The sequence below is a fragment of the Eschrichtius robustus genome, chromosome 5 (assembly GCF_028021215.1).
Source record: "Eschrichtius robustus isolate mEscRob2 chromosome 5, mEscRob2.pri, whole genome shotgun sequence".
Taxonomy (NCBI): Eukaryota; Metazoa; Chordata; class Mammalia; order Artiodactyla; family Eschrichtiidae; genus Eschrichtius; species Eschrichtius robustus.
The window spans coordinates 130,127,351-130,143,429 of record NC_090828.1 but is presented as its reverse complement, the minus strand read 5'-3'; the positions used below and the strand labels follow the sequence as shown (position 1 = coordinate 130,143,429).

Genomic DNA, 16,079 nt, shown 5'->3' with positions numbered 1-16,079 from the left:
GCCACGCTCCCCCCCCTCCCCTCCCCTCACTGTGTCCCCCTGTCACCCCCGGCCCCCCTTGACTCCGGGGCTACCCAGTCGTGGCCACTGTGGGAGCGCCCCTCCCCTGGCGGTAACGCGCAGAGGCTTTCAATCTGGGCTGCGCAAACCGTGCCTCGGAGCGGCCGGGCCTGGGGGTCAAACCAGGAAGGAGGAGGGGTGGACCTCAAGGCCGTGGAGACCCGACTTCATTTGTATTGTTTCAACTTGTCCTGAACGGTTAGACGAGGTGCGCGCTCGCGCACACCCGCTACGGGGATCCCAACCCCTCGCTGGCTCGGCTGCCCGGCTCGGCCCGCCCGCTCGGCGCCCTGAGCGGCCCTGGCTGGCCCGGAGGCCCTGGCGTCCGAGGTGCCTGGCCTCCTCGGTGCCTGGCTGGGGCGGACCTGGCTCGCGAAGGGCCGCCACCTGCATTTTCCCGGACTAGGTGAGCGCCTTCCGAAATTCCCGACGCGGGATCGTTTTTTGGGGGCGAGAGAAAAAGTGGCAGCCGCAGCAGCAGCCCTGCCCCCTGCCGCCTCTTCCCACAATAAAGACCCACCTTTAGGGCGCAGACTTTTGCCCACCTCCCCTTTCCTTCTTTTCTGGAGATATTTGGCCAATTCGCTTTCCTAGGCACAGCTGTGGTTTCCCGCTCGGGTTAACTGTCTACTTGGAATTTCTTTAAAACTAGCGCAGTCAACTTGCCCTCGATCTACGTCTTTTCTGGGCGGCGCCCACCCAGGCCCTGCAGAGCTTCCAGAAGGGCGCGGCCGGCAAGGCGGGCGCGACAGTGGCCGGGGCCGGGCTGGGACGCGGTCGTCGATCCTTTGCTCGATTTCCCCCTGCCTCCTCCCTCAGCAGATTGAGCTCTGGCCTTCACTGCTAGTCTCCCAACTTCAGGGTGGGTTCAAACGTGCTGTTCTCAGCCGGCGGAAACCAAGAGCTCCGTCGGGAATGGGGCCGCAGATCCCACCCCTGCAAGGACGGCCGAACTCTGTTCCATGCTCATCGGGCCTCAGTTTCTTATCTGTTCTCCAAAATGCCCTCACAGGGCCGACCTCATTGGAGGTGCATGCAGAGTGAGAAGTCTAGCGTTTGTGGCTTTGGGGCCTGACGCCATAGTGAGGGGCCCCGGGTGCTGGGTGAGTGTAGGGGAAGGGGAGTTTGAAGGATATAGCCTGCTCCAAGCTACTTTCATTCAGCTAAAGTGAACAGAATTCTCTTTCGGGGATAGAACTGTTGGGGGCCCTCGGACAGGTCAGGACCAGGGGATTCGAGGTGGGGGAGATTCTGAGTGTTCTGTGCACCCCACGTGCAAACTTGGGCCCCGGATAGAAGCGGCCACGGGCTGAAAGTAAGCAGAGATGCGCGGGCTTCTGGGGAGGCGCCGCCACAGCTGACTCCTGCCTGCCCTGAGGAGAGGACACCTCCGCCCCCAGTCGTGGCCGGGCCGCCATGGGGAATGCTCACTCTCCTTTCTCCAGGACACCCGGTCCCGGATCGCTCCCTCTCTGGGCTCCTCAACCTCCTCGGTTACCCCCGGAAGGGCTGCCCGCGTTTGGATTTGGCCCACCAATCCAAGCAAGTCAAGACCCGCCTGGGGAGGCGAGGGAGCAGCGGCCCTTCCTCCCAATTTTCGCTTCTCGGGGTGGAGAGGGGACCCCTCCCCTAGAGACCCTCTAGAGCCAGAGTGCTGATGATCATTACTTTAAATTAAAAGTCCCCTTTTCTCTTTCCGTCTAAGCCCCAACTTAGTTTCAGAGGATGGAGCGTGAAAGCTCTTTTATGGAGATTACCGATGCTTCATTTATTCCCGCAAATGGCAAACACGGCCCCGAAGAGCCCCAGCAAGCGAGCTCCTTGTCCCGGATTCTCAGCCGTCTCCGTGTTCACAAGCTCACTTGGCTGTGAGACGGCCTCGTCGGAGAAAGCCCCTGCAGTGGGCTTACCTAAGGAAGGCGAGAGCTGTTTGCTGGGGCTGCGGACAGCAAGCTCCCCCGGGCTGGGGTCAAGACCTAGCTACAGACCCCTGACTTCAGAGTTGAGGGATGTGAGACCAGGGGGAGGGGGGTGTCCAGAGTGTCACCCTTGCGGATCCCTGCCATGTTGTGGATGTGGGCGGGGGAGACACTGCTAACCTCACAGCCACACCTCCCTTTTCTATTTACAGTGGGGTTCTTTGGAACTTGGAGTGCACTGCAGGAGAGAGCCAGGAGACCCAGTGTGCCCTCCTGACCTCATTCACTTTCTCATTCCAACCCTACACTAGCCCTCCCTGACCGTGCTTGGCCAAGAGCTTGTGTCCACAGTGGCAGCTCTCTGGCCACAGTTTTATTTTGATGCATATACACAGCCTCAAGGGCAGGCACTCCCCTCTGGAAAGGGTGGGTCGTTTTGGAAGTGGATCCAGAGCCTTTCTACCTTTGGTGTCCAAAACTCTCCTAGTGGCCTGGTGGTTGCCTCCTCCATAATCAGGGATTCTTTGGTCATTTCACCAAGAGGCAGTTGGAAGGAAGTGAAATGACCTCGGGGTGGCAGGGGGAGGGGGAATGATAGAGGGTTCTTATTCTTTTGAGACAGAGCAGGGAAGTTTGAAGAGGAAAAAGTATAAACTACTAGAAGGAGAACCTCCCAAGTTCAGGCTTAAATTCCTTTGTGACACTGTGTTATCAACTGCAACACAGTGGTGGCCCCATATTCCAGCTATCCCACTCTGGGGGCCCCTCCAACACAAAGGCTATTGTTTGCAAGGGGAGTAGATAACCAGGAGGGACCACCAGCCCTTCTTTCTCTCACCTTATCCAGCTCACAGGTTGCAGGGAAAGTGGAAGTTAGCTCTGCTTTTGTTTTAGAGGGGTTTGTTTTTCTTAAGGCTCTATCTTATGGAAGCGTGTGTGCAGGACTTGCTCTCGTATCAACACAGACCAGTCTGGAAATAATGCAGTTTCCCTTACATGGCTAGTGACTTGTTTATAGCTTGCAAGGGAGTCAAGCCCATGTAGTTGTCCTTTCTGCCTTTAATAGAGGATGACTCTTTCCCCACCAAGGTCCTCAGTGGCCAAGAGGGGCAGTCTAAACGGATCTTTGAGAGCGAGGTCACCCCGCGGAGCCTGGGGAGGTTCCACTGATGCAGTGAGGGGAGGCAGGGCTAGCTGGGTGGGGACGGGGTGCGACACGAAGTAGATGTGATAACACCGCACTAAGTCAGGGAAGGAGGAAAGAGGGCTTGCTTCTTGCATGAACAGTTGCCAACTTTCATTAATTACTCAGTCATTTTAATGTGAAAGCAAACACCAAAATGCTCTAGTGCCCATTCTGGATTGATGGCCTGCAAAATTCGATGAGGAGGGGACCAAAGGGAGAGTAGAAGTGTTCCGGAGTCTTCAAGCTTTCTTTCAAATCTAGAGGGGTTTTTTTGGTTGTTGTTTCTACCCCCTCCCCCTACCAAATGCCTGTAGTCGTGGTCAGTGAATTGAAAACTTAAAAGTATTCCTTCACGAACAGAGGTTGGATTCTAACGATGACAAACATCGGAGGGAAAACCTCTGTTGTGTCCTGATCAGTTGTTCAATCGCTCAACCTGACCTGAGTCAAGTGCCTGTGATGCCCTAAGGTGGGCACCAGTGGGCTGCACTCCCAGGGTTCCAGGTTTCCACGTAGCTGTGGCACAGCCCAGATTTCCAGATTAGCCAAATGAATTCCTGAAGGCTGGCTGTTTGGCATATTGTAAACACAATCGGAGCCCATCTCTTCATTTTAATAATGTCACAGGCAATACCTGTGGGACTGTTTTTGGTTGGTTAACTTAGCTGAATTTATGATCTGTGAAATAGAAAACAAAGGCAGGTTTAGATGCCCTTACCTTAGTTTATTATGTCAGTAGCTTGAGGAAAAAAAAATATTTCCCTACCTTTACCACATACATCTGTTCGGGTTAGTAGAGTAAACCACAGATTTACAGAATTTAGATATTATATTCTATTTTCCTTGATACTTTCCCTTCTCATCCTTGTATTTGTTATCAGGGGCTATCTACACACGTGCCTGAATTTTTGATGGATTTTTCTGAGAAATATGGTTGTACGGAGCGGTCTTAAATAGTTTCCAGAAGCGTAGACTTGAATTTGGAACAGGGCATTTAGAGCTGGGATCCAGCGTGACTCCTGGCATTCTGGACATCATATAAAATGTATGAAGCTAGAGGGGCATCGTTGAAACGATTCCAGGTCTGTTTTGGGGCAATATTCTTCAGAGTTATTATTAAGAAAAATACCTTCTTCAACATAAGCATCACATTTCTGTATGGGCAGAACTTGGGCAGAAATTTGAAACATCCGACTGGGCCCATTTTATGTTAAATTGCTTGCGGTAAGTTCACCATTGCAGGCCTAGCCCTTGAAGTTTACATTCTTGGAATTCTAGGACTCTTCCTGGGATTCTTTTAGGAACAGTCTATACATGTAAACCAGTTTAAGTGAAAATGACACAGTGAATGAAATAAGAGTTGGTTGAAGTCAAACGGCAATGTGGTCGTTTAAACTACTTCCTCACCTTGTCTAGACCAGACTGTGGCAGGTCTACAGCAGGCCTGTGGCCAATCCTCCTGAAAAGTGTACCATATGTCCCCGACTTCCTAGAGTTTGATAGGGTGTAGGTAAGGGACAGAATGGGGGGACTGATACCCCAGAACTCCTTTTTAAAATCAAGTGAATTTACCTCTAATGAATACCTTTCATAAAATCCCAGGATGTTGACTCCCAGGGGAGGAATTCAGAGCCGGCCTCTGAGTGGAAAGATGACTCGTTTCTTGTTGGTTGTTCCTTTTAGGCCCCTCATGAATGTCTGCACATTTCCTTCAAGAGGTTAAGGAGCTTACGGAGAGGCTGCACATGAACTACTTCAACCTAAGGGAAAGTCCCTTTTTTCTTAATTTCTACAGTTAAGGACTTTATAAAAGAGATGGACCTGTGTACTTTTCCTTGGAAACCCTAGACGGTGAGCTGTCAGCCTCTCTGTGGGGCAGAGATGCACAGAGGTGGGACACCAACGATCAAACTAAGTCCCAGAACCACCCAGGGTAAAGATGAAGAAACCCTCTCGGAGGTTCTGACTCAATATCCTTGGCGTCAGGACAAACAAGTCATCATAATCCTGCACAGTTTTTCTAAACTTGTCCGGAGTCTCAGCTCTGACATTCAGAGAGGCAGATGCCAGAGTGAAAATGGAAGTTTATGCCACTGCTTGACCGCCCAGGCTGTTGTTTATTTATTTTCTTTCCTCTGTGGGTCGAGTGAAGGGATGTAAGAGGAGAGAATTTCTGGGAATCTTCCATGGTAGATATAAGGCTGATCTTTTTTTTATAAAAATGGAGTTTGCTGTTTAATAAATAAAACTCCACATGTCAGTCTGGGAAATGTGACGTTTCTTTGAATGGATGAAAGATTGATGACGCGTTGAATCATGGGCTGTGTTGGGTGCAGATTCGTTCTGTTTTTAGATTCACGTTCGTTCAGAAGAAGGTAGGTCTCCTCCCTCTGGTAACTCAGGGTTCTGGTTAGGCCTCGCCTGTGGGCAAGCCTCAGCTTCAGAGGCCTTCGGGGGCCCAACGAGACGTGCAGACTTCAGGCTCTGGGTCATTTTTTTCTGGCCTTCAGAGTGCCTGTCTGTACTCTCCAGTTGAGGTGGAAGGAAATGGAGACTAAGAACTTTAGGGGAAAGGGGTGGAGGGTGCACTTGAGGTTTCAGTGCTCAGTTTAGACTGTTTTCTTTCCATCACTTCTTGTGTCTGAATGGTGGGAACTTTCTATCTGGAAGAGAATTATTTCTGTGCACAATTGTCAGTCCTGCCAGGAAAGTTATGGCTGCCCTGTAAAAGGGGACTGACTGCCTGTCTCCCTTTGTCCTAGGTTGGGAAGGCCTCCTGGTCAATAAATACATATTAATCATGTAAAAGGATTGACATGCAAATGAAGGGCACCACTGACAAGCCCTGGATGGCAGAGGAGAAACCCTCTGCAGCCCGTGGTCCTGGCTGCAGGAGGCCAGGGCTGCACCAGGCTCTTCGCTGTGTGCTTTCTAGAGGGTTAAACATCCTTTTTCCAATAATTATGTGAAAGAGTTCATTGAACTGGAGGTGGCTTTGGGATATTTTGCTTGCAATCCTTCTTAGCTCTGCCCGATCTCCAGATTTTTTTATTTTAATTTAAGTCTGGTAATAGGCAAGCCACCCTTTGGATCGCCATGTCTCTCGGCCCAACTGTAAGTCTCCAAAGGTACTTTGTTCTTCTGATCAAAGAAAAGATGAACCAAACAGAAAAAAATGGTTAAAAGCTTAGCTGAATTTTTTGAAGAATGCGTGATGTTGCAGGAATAATTATTAGTTGCCATTATGAGTTACTGCTTATAAAATAGCATGTTGTATATCGTTACAGCTTCCTTTACAGAGCAAAGACACTACAAAATAACCTTGATATAGGCAGGACTAGGTTTGATTCATATTTTTCTATGTGCGTGACACCTGTGGGTATATACAGCCCACACAATGATTTTTTAGGTTACATGTGACCACTGGAGAATATGATTTGTCGTCAAGGCATATATTGAAAATCTTTTGCTGTAAAGACAAAACAAAAATGCTTTGTTATATGCTCCCAGCAGCTATCTGAGGTGGATATAGTTGCTTCATCCTTTATGAATCATTAGAATATAAGAAAATATTTTAACTCCTCTGGTAAACTAAGTCGTTCTATATAATGAAATAGAAGTGAAGGGAATTATTCGAGCCAGTGGCTGGTCTAACTTTGATCTTCCTTTAGGGGTATGTGATGTTTTAAGAGGTGGACAATTGGTACTTAGACACTTTAGGCTTAGACTTATGCCTCTAGGTACTTGCCAGCTGAGATGCATGCCTTCAGTCACTTTGGAATTGGACCACAAGCTGATTTTGGTGATATTCCTGCTCAGGTTGTAGGTGTCAAACTGGGCCCTAGTTTAGTAAAGACGATGGACGTCTGGGGTTCTGGCAGGTCAGGCCCTAGGAATATAGTTCCTGGGGTCGCGTGTGCGTGGGCCTGGTGGCTCTCTTTCTTTTGTGGTCTGTGTCTAATCTTATCTAACGCTCTGCAACCGAATAACAGATCTAGCCACAGCAACCGGGGGTGGGTAGGTGGGGCGGAAGTGGGAACATAAACTGTCTTCCTCTCCTGGTCGGAAGCACTAACCGTGATGCCCTGTGAGTTAAATGTATCTGAGGATGACTGTGGGATCCCCGCTCTTTGTGTATCTGGGGCCATATTAGCGCTGACCAAGATAGTGACTTGCCAAAACAGTTGCATTCTCCTTTTAAGTAAATTCACCAGTATGTTTTTGGATGGAGGCTTGTTGGCTGTGTAAATCAATACCCAGTTCGACGAAATCAAGCACTAGGTCTCCTAAATTCTCACTACAGACATATTACGCTTAATGCACTTTGCTAATGTTTATCTAGATTCTAAATGAATCAAATATTGCGTAGAATTCAAAACTAGTAAACATGCTGTCTCCTGAATTACTCTGTGTGTGTGTGTGTGTGTGTGTGTGTGTGTGTGTGTTGTGCATGTGTAAAGGAGAAAGTAGCTACTGCCAGAGCTAAATTATTTAACACGATTTTCCTGTATTGTGAAGAAGCGGGCTAAGCCTCATTTTTTGGATTATGATTTGTATTATGAAATGCTTATCAAATGTTTTCCAAAGATTAGTTTAATTTTAATTAAATAAACCTTTCTCAAGAGGAGGCTCCCAACTATTTCTTGTACCCAGAGGCTAACGTACTTGTTGTTTTTAATTATTTTCTGCTGTTACCCAAACTGCTTGGGGTACTCATGCCCAATTAAATCAAAGGCACAGGTTCCTTATACACAATATGTTTAATATTCAATTTTAATTAAATTAATTAAATTGTTTATTTAATTTTATGTGCATTATTGTGCATAGCATAATGCAAAATTCATGATCTTAAGAATTCGGGTTGGGAGGTGAATCAGAGAGCTTTCAAACAAGCTAATTACAGAGCTTAAAGGAAACTTCCCCTTCTTTCTGAGGGGAGACATCCTGACATAACCTGAACTTTCTCTCGCAGTGTTCCGTGGCCGGAGCTGCTTGTGGATTTGGGGTTTTTGGCCTCTTTAGTCCTCTTGAGCTTGCTTTGCAGTTTGCAACTCGGCAGCTGCTCAGCAGAGGAAAGTGTACGTGCGGGCATGTACGTGCTGTTGTCACGGCTCATGCGCAAGTGACATTTTCTACTTTGCTGAACACGGAGCCACCAGCACAGCGCTCCTGGGGAAGGACCACTTTCTACCAAAGACACAGGCAAAACTTCAGTCATGTCTTTCCCACTCAGGAAAGGCCCGTTCTAATGGCTTTGAGCTGCCTGATATATATAGGCCAGTGCTTAAAAATGCGGAGGCATGTGGAGGGGTTCACCTTTTGATTGGAAGCAGTTCCTTAAGTAGGGGGGGAGGCGCCCACCGGCCTGGCTTCGTTTCCATTACAGTTTGCATCTTCAGGGCATGGTTTTTCAGGCATGTGTTTATCTGCACGGTGCTAGGCTTAACTGCCTCTCACTAGAATGCTTAGCTCTTAAGAAATCTGTCTTAACAGACATAGAATTTAGAGACCAATAAAAGCCCGAAGAATGCTTAGTTTGCTTTGCCATCTCTCCCATCTGACTTTTCTCTAAAACAATGAACTCTGGAGCAAAGAGTCCGAAGCGCCTGAGTTGAAGGAACCCTCTGAACTTTGAGGCATTTTATTGTCTCCCTTGCCTACTTTCCTGACTTCTAAATAATGACACTATTACTATCGTGGCCTGGCACTTGGGACATCTGAGCCAAATCTTCCAAAGCTGACCTCATGAAGCAGTGAAGTCACTAAACTTCTTTTCATTTTGGGGTTTTGCACATCTGGGCCACGGTTGACTATTTACGCTTATCACCACACTATAAATTTTTTTGTGTGGGTTGGGGAGATAGTTTCTTTCTGAAAGCCTTTTGCTTATGGAGACTTGTAACTGTACTTAGTGAAATATGAACTTTAATGTGATTAGCTCAGCTACTGAGAAAAAAAGGAGAGGAAACAACTAATGGAAAGAAGGAAGAAAGAGAGAAAGAAAGAAAGAAGAGAGAAACTACTGTTCCTAGGTGAGACTATTTCCCTTTTCAATAGCCACCTTACGTGAGAATGAAGCTGCTAAAAATAAACTGTCTCTTCGTTGTTGGTGTTTGCTTTTTTTTCCCCTAAAGCTGGTTTTGTTTCAGCAGATTAAATATTATCATAAAAGTAGCTGATGATGCAGTAAATTAAAAATCAGTTTGTGGAATATTTTTTGAAAACCATTTTGCTTCTATGGCATTTACCCAGTTGGGGCAAACAAAAGCATTTGTCAGGAGGAATTTTTGCTTTAAATAAGCGTTCAGGAAATACTGAGAAGCAGTTAGCCGGAATGGGGGAAAAGAGAGTAAAAAACTGAAAACGGGACCCAGAATTTGGAGAGAGATTAATGTTGCCTTGCTACACAAAGAAGAAATAATTCACCCTTCATTTATGTTGCACTTCGGCGAGCTTAAAAACATTTTTAGTGTAAAACATGAGCCCTTGTAGCTGCAAGAAACGTATCTGAGGACAGATGCAGTTGAATTTGTGGGGCACTGCTGTGTCACCACGTTTAGCATCAAATTATGAATTAAACAAGAAGAATGAATAACAAATTAGGATTCGCCTAAGCTTAGCTTTGTGCAGTGGGACAATGAAAATTTATTTGAATTCTATTCCTTGATGAGGTTACAGATTTTCTCCCAACAGAGGATACACGTTAATACTGTGGAGACAATTATCGGAAGTTCATTTTCTGTGCACATCTTAGAAAGCTTTTCAGGGAAACAGAAAACTCCTGTGCAGATTTGGATTTTAGAAGAACCCTTACTCTACGTAACGTATTCTGTGGAACTCCCAATGTAGGAATAATTTGTTAAAAGTATTTTGAAGGATGATATTAGAAATATGGAAGCTGAGTTGTATGTATGTGTATGTGTGTGTGGGAAGACAACTGCTAGAGTTTGGCTTTTAGGCGTTCTACAGCAGGCTGAGGAATGACGGGCTTCTTACAGCTGAGCTGTTGGTAAAAAAAAAAAAAAGACAAAAACCCCCATGATTTCCAAAGCTGACTGCGCTTTTAAAAGTACAGTCAACTGTTTCTCCTCATCTAACTGGAACCGGGAAATAATGTGTTGCGACCCTCACTAATGCCTTCACCACATGCTGAAATTGGGGTGAAGAAAGGAAAGGTTGCTGGAAAGTTAACAAGAGAGCAGACGCGCAGTCAAGTTAGATATACTGGGAGGAATTTCTTGCGTGGCTGGATGTGAGAAAACTTTTTAAGCCCTTAATGGAACCCATGTGTATCATCATTCCAAGCTTATTTAAGAGACGAAATAGATAGACATATAAAAAGACATAAAAATATCACCTGGACACACACTTAGGGCATTTTGGAAAATTAAACAAAACCTAACCCAGTGTGACTGATGACTCTTTGCTACATAGGCGCGTGTTACACCTAAATGATGTCGCTTTGCTATTTTTTAATCAACTTTTTTACTTTCCAAGAGTTTTCGATTTACAGAAAAACTTGTGAAGATTGTTGCCTTCATTTTATTATTACAATAGCGGGGAGGGTGCCTCTTCCTGAGTACATTCTCAAGAGGCAGAAAGCTTCCTTCTGAGGTTAGATATAATGTGGTTTGTGTAACTTTATCAGGGCTCCTGTCTACCTTGAAGAAGAGGCAGGGGCTTCACACACAAACTCAGTTTTGAAAATAAAATAACAGTTAAGTGTATTCAAATAGTGTTTTTCTTTTCTTTTCTTTTCTTTTTTTTTAAGCTAGGTTTAGTTGAAGGACCAGATTTTCGTGGATTGTTTTCATGGAGGTGCCTCGTGCTTTTACTGCCTCCTAAACCTCCTAGCCTGTTTGCTTCTACAGATATAGTTCGTGTTATCTTGCTGAGTCTCTCTTGGCGTCACCTTTGAGATTCCGACAAAAACTGGGGCACAGCCTGAAACCCAGCCTCCTTTCACCCCCTTCCCCTCCAAGTCCAAGGAAGACCTGTGCACCTTCGAGGCGTGTCCCGTGCCCCAGCCTCACTAAGTCTGTTCGGAGGCCTTGAGCAGTAAGTAGCTAATTTACTATGTTAGGTTTCTTCTCAAAATGGGCTTAATTTAAAAAGTTGAGGGCTAGGGAGGTAGTGTTCCAAGGGGGAACCCCTCTTGGAAATCAGTCACCAAAATCACTTCTCAGAGGTTTAAAAAAATAACCCACTGATTCCCTCCTCCAGCTGCCCCCTCACTCCCTCCCTGCCTTTACCCCAACGTGCTAATCACATTCAGGCCAAAGGCAGGAATGGGCTACCTGACTGCAGCCCAGAGGACATTTTATTTTATTTACAGATGAACTGTTAACCCCTGAAATATGGATTCATCTGGAAGCTGTGACACAAGGAAGGCTAGCCCCGTCTGGGCAGCTCCAGCCCAGAGCTGCAATAGTACTTACCTTAATTAGCTGTGTCATTCAGAACAGAGCTGGCCGGCCACAGGGGCCGCCCAGCGCCCTCCCAGCCTTCCCACCGAGGTGACTTCCTTAACGTGCACGCAGTCCAGTGCCTGGTCACGGAGGGGATTCCGCTCCAGCCCTCCATAGAACCTCGCTCCTTTCACCTTTCACCAAGTGGGGCTCCAAGGTAATGACGTCACACCTGGCTTGGTACTCTCCTGTCTCTATCTGCCAATACCCGCTGACCTCTTTGAAGCAGTGACTTTTCAAGTATATGCCCTTGTTCCAGGAATAGTGCAATTGCTCAAACCTCTTAAGAACTTCCCTTTCCGAAGTTAGTTTACAAATCATATATTCACACACACACACCATCACAGACGCATAAATGGAGTCTTGTTATTTTATATCCGAACCTCACTCTTGCTCAAAACTCACTGGCCTTATTCATCAGACTTGGCTCAGAACGACTTTCAACTCTTGCCCAAACTCAGATCCTCTCTGAAGGAGGAAAGTTCTCCAGCACTGAGGATTTTCAAAAGAGTGTGCCACAGGCTCTGATGCACTTCTAGAAGAAGAGTTCTTGGGACTTTTAAGCATGGCAGTGTAGTTAGAATAAAATATAAGTTTCTGGCGTGTCTCTTTGGAAGGGGACAAGATATATTTGGGTGTGGAAATTCTGGGTCGGTGAAAATTCCGACCTTGGAGCCTGGACAGCAGACCTTCCCTACCCCACCTCACCCCATCCCAACCCACCGAGCTGCCTGAGCCTGGCTCCAGTGGGCACTGGGGAACTAGTGAACATTTCAAGTGAAGATTTGTTTGCATTTCAAACATGGTAGGCCGGGCCCCTCAGACGCCAGTCAAATGGTTTAGTTTAAGGCATGATAACATGTCTGGAATGAGAGAACCTAGCAATGGGGTGTCTTTTACAGAACTCTCTACTTGCATCTTGAAGTCTTTTCTCCCATAATGTAGATCTGTAGACAACAGTGATGTATAAAAATTCATTGGCCATGAGGCATGTTCTGAGGATATATTTCTGTTGACAGGAGACCTAATCTGTAGCAAGCATGTTTCCTGTTTCCACTCATTTATTTTATATATATAATATTGATATCATATATATATATATATATATATATATATTAAAGAGCCCTAGGATGCCCCGCCCTTTCTTCTAGAAACAAGGACATTGGAGGAGGGCTGACTAGGAGGCAGAGTAGAATATACCCTGATAGCCCTGAGCGTGTGGCATCAGTAAAGCAAGGGCTTCCAAAACCATTTGTGGGCAGAGAATTTGATATCTGACACCTGAATGACAGTATCAACACAGTCATTAGGGGAAAAATCAAAGCTCTCTCAGGTCTCCTTCTCCCTAGATTTCTGGTGAGCGCTGTTTTGTTTTGAATTATATTTGTGGGCACTCTAACGAAGCCAGTGCTTGATGGGGCCCTGCTGGAGGCGGGTTCTTTTTACGGAGGGAGAGTTCTCTGTGTGCCCAGAGCCCAGAGTCAAAGGGGGCGGGTGGGACACGGTGCAGAGTGCAGCGGTGGCGGGGGGGGGGGGGGGGGGAGGATGGCGGGTGGAGGGCACCTCCTCTGGGAGGTCTGAGCACTGCCCCAGGGGGTCCAGGCTCCTTTTTCCACTGGGATCAGGAAGCCTCCTCAGCTGCCAGGCATGTGACCTGGGGTGGGACTCTTGTTACTTCCTGGTGTGGGCCTATCATTTGCAAGATGAGGGGATTGGGTTAGCTCAGCCATCCCCTGTCTGCTACTTGAGGTCCTTGACAGGAGTATGAGAGGAGGAGGGACCTAGAGCAAGTCCCATGTTTCAGGCAATTGCTGGAAGTACGCCTGTACTCCACTTGCTGAGGCGGCCCTGGCCAGCCAAAGCTGATGTTCCCTTGCTTGCGGGGGTGAAGGTCTAGCAGCTTATGGCGCTCACAGATGCTGCTTCGCGCTGACCAGGAACTCTGACCGGCAGTTGCTGAGTACATGTACCTTTGATTAATAAAAATGGGAAAAGAAATGTCTCCTTATTTAACAAAATATTTAAAAGTTAATAACATTTGTAAGGCACCTGGCGTATTGTTGTCCCTTAGTAAATGGTGGTCATTATTGTTCATTTTATTATAGTTTATTTGGTTGGCAAAAGCTTTCAAAATGTGGGCACAGCAGGAACGTTGCATTCTGCATGGGGGGGATGGTTGGGAGCCACTGTGAGGCTGGTTTCCAAGCCCCTCCAGGAAATCATATGTTCTTAGGTTCCACTGGCTGCAGCTTCTATTGCAGGCGGGTGTGGCGGTTCCCGGCGACTCCCAGGCATTGAATCTTAGGGAGCAGAATCTCCAGCTGCTGTTCCACCTCGAGCCCACCCCTCTCCCGGCTCCTTCTTGACCCCGAGCTGGACCAGCCAGCCTGCCCTAGTGGGCAGGGTCTTGGGAGTGTGCATGAAAAGTCTTAGGGGTCCGATGGCTTGCCTGCTTCCTGACTGTGGATTGCATGCTCTGACGGGAACAGGGATGGGTTAGGGAGAGACAGAAGACTTAGGAGGGACAGCGTTCTTCCTCAGTGATTTCACATATAGTTCTTATAGAGGTAATGCAATTAAGAATACAGCTCCAGGATTGTTTTCTTAGAATTTCATGCCCCGTGTCATAGTGAGAACTACCATGTGTTGATTGCTTCTTATTTGCCCAGTACTCTCCTGGGCTATTTACATATATCTCATCTCATTGACTCCTTATAACAGCCCTTCAGGATATATCAGTATTTCTATTTTATAATTTCAGACACTGATGCTCAGAGTGGTTAAGTAACTTGCCCAAGCTTACACAGCTAGAGAGTGGCAGAGCTGGAATTTAAAGACTATGGTCTTTCCAAATATTAAAGATTTGCTGCTCTATGGTGAAATATCTTACAGTATAAAGAAGGCAAACATTAGCAAGCTGAAGACTCATAGAGTGAAAGGTAATCCAGAAGTGCTTCCAGGGAGAAGAGTTCTAAGTTGGCTCTTGAAGGAGAAAGGGGTGCAGGGGATGGAGGGATAGGGCGTGTACTGAGCTGGAGGGGATGTATGTAAAGGAGAGGGGGAGAGATGGGGTGCTGGTTCTGGGGTGATGGAGGAAGGCTGAGGCCCTGGGGAGGGTCAAGCTGGAAGTGACGCCGCTGTGGTTGCTGCTCTGGGGACAGGTGACAGGTGTGGGACACCTGGCTTTTTTCCACACCTTTGGCTCTGCCTCTCTCTTTGGCTACCAGAGACTGCTCTCTGCCCACTGGTGGCAGGGGCTGCTCTGGCCCCCTGCTCTGTAGATAGCAGTCATATTCCGGGAAAAACTGGCAAAGGATCTGCTTTCCTCCCTTCCTCCCTCCTCACTCCCTACTTCCCTCCTTCTCTCTCTGTCCTTCCTAATATTTGCTTTTCAAAATCAGTGTTTAAACAATAATACAGTTAATTTGAAGAATCACTCATTGCATAGTTTTACCACTCTCCCATCGAGTCATCATTTTTCACTTCCACCCCTTCCAGCTCCTGCCCATTTCTTTGTTCGTATCACGTTGACACAGACGTAAACATCAGGTAGACACAGCCTTAAGTCTTTTTATTTCTTTAGACTTTGATATCAGAGCATGTTTGCTGTTGCCTTTGTGATCACAAAGTTGTAAATGGTTGCCTACATCCCCCCGGGCTGGGGGTGTCCTGATAGATAGCAGCCTCCCACCAGGGCTGCACTTCTAGTTGCTTCTTTTTGGGGGGCTTCATTAGAGCTGATGTTGTCACTGAGGTCGGGGCCTGGGGATTGTGGGAGCAGAATGCAGAGGGGTTTGGGCTGCCTGGGGAGGGGACAGGGCAGGTGAGAAGCCGCCTGACAGTGTGCCTCTGGGGTATATGTGCAGGTGGGAGCCAGCAGAGACCATGGGGTTAGCGTGGTGCTGCAGGCGTCGTTGGTATTTATTTCTTGAAACTGTTATGAGGATTAAATGAGGTCATGTTTGCAAAGAGTCTGGCGTTCAGTAAACCTTAGTCCCTTACTACTGTCTCCTTCCTCCTCCTTTCAGATGGTCTCAAGCAACCTGGAGAGGGCGACGGTGAACACAGCCATCTCTATATAAGCAGCCCATGGCTATGCAGTCAGCTGATTCATTCAACAGTTGTTTATGGAGCGCCTACTACGTTCCAGAATACAGGCCTGAAGGAGACAGGCAAGACTCCTGCCATCTCGGAGCTTATGGTCTAGCCTGGGAGACACCCAATAAACAGGTAAACACAAAGATAAGAATTTCCCATAATGATAAGTGCTAAAGAGGGATGATATAGGTATTTAAATTGGGAAGTCAGCAGCCGCAGCTGAATTTTATATGGAAGGGTCTGGAGGATATTTGGTTGGAAAGTGGGGTCAGAGTATTTGTTTTGAAATGACTTTTTTCTTAAGTTGGGAGTTTATTTGGAGGTGTCTTTGGGAGTGAGCTATTTTGG

The 16,079-nt window shown here is 47.1% G+C and overlaps 1 long non-coding RNA gene across 4 annotated transcripts in view; it reads left to right on the top strand.

Annotated features, from left to right (window-relative positions):
• The first annotated feature begins 160 nt into the window (after nt 1–160).
• Nucleotides 161–16,079, top strand: part of LOC137764962 (uncharacterized) — a 36,179-nt gene continuing 20,260 nt past the window's right edge. For 3 of the 4 annotated variants that reach the window (XR_011074093.1, XR_011074090.1, XR_011074091.1), the window contains exons 1-3: nt 9,027–9,197; nt 11,037–11,223; nt 15,662–15,863. This is a non-coding gene — a long non-coding RNA (uncharacterized lncRNA). Of the gene's footprint in view, nt 467–4,848; nt 5,017–9,026; nt 9,198–11,036; nt 11,224–15,661; nt 15,864–16,079 lie in introns of those variants that run through there. The other variant, XR_011074092.1, reaches the window with a different exon arrangement.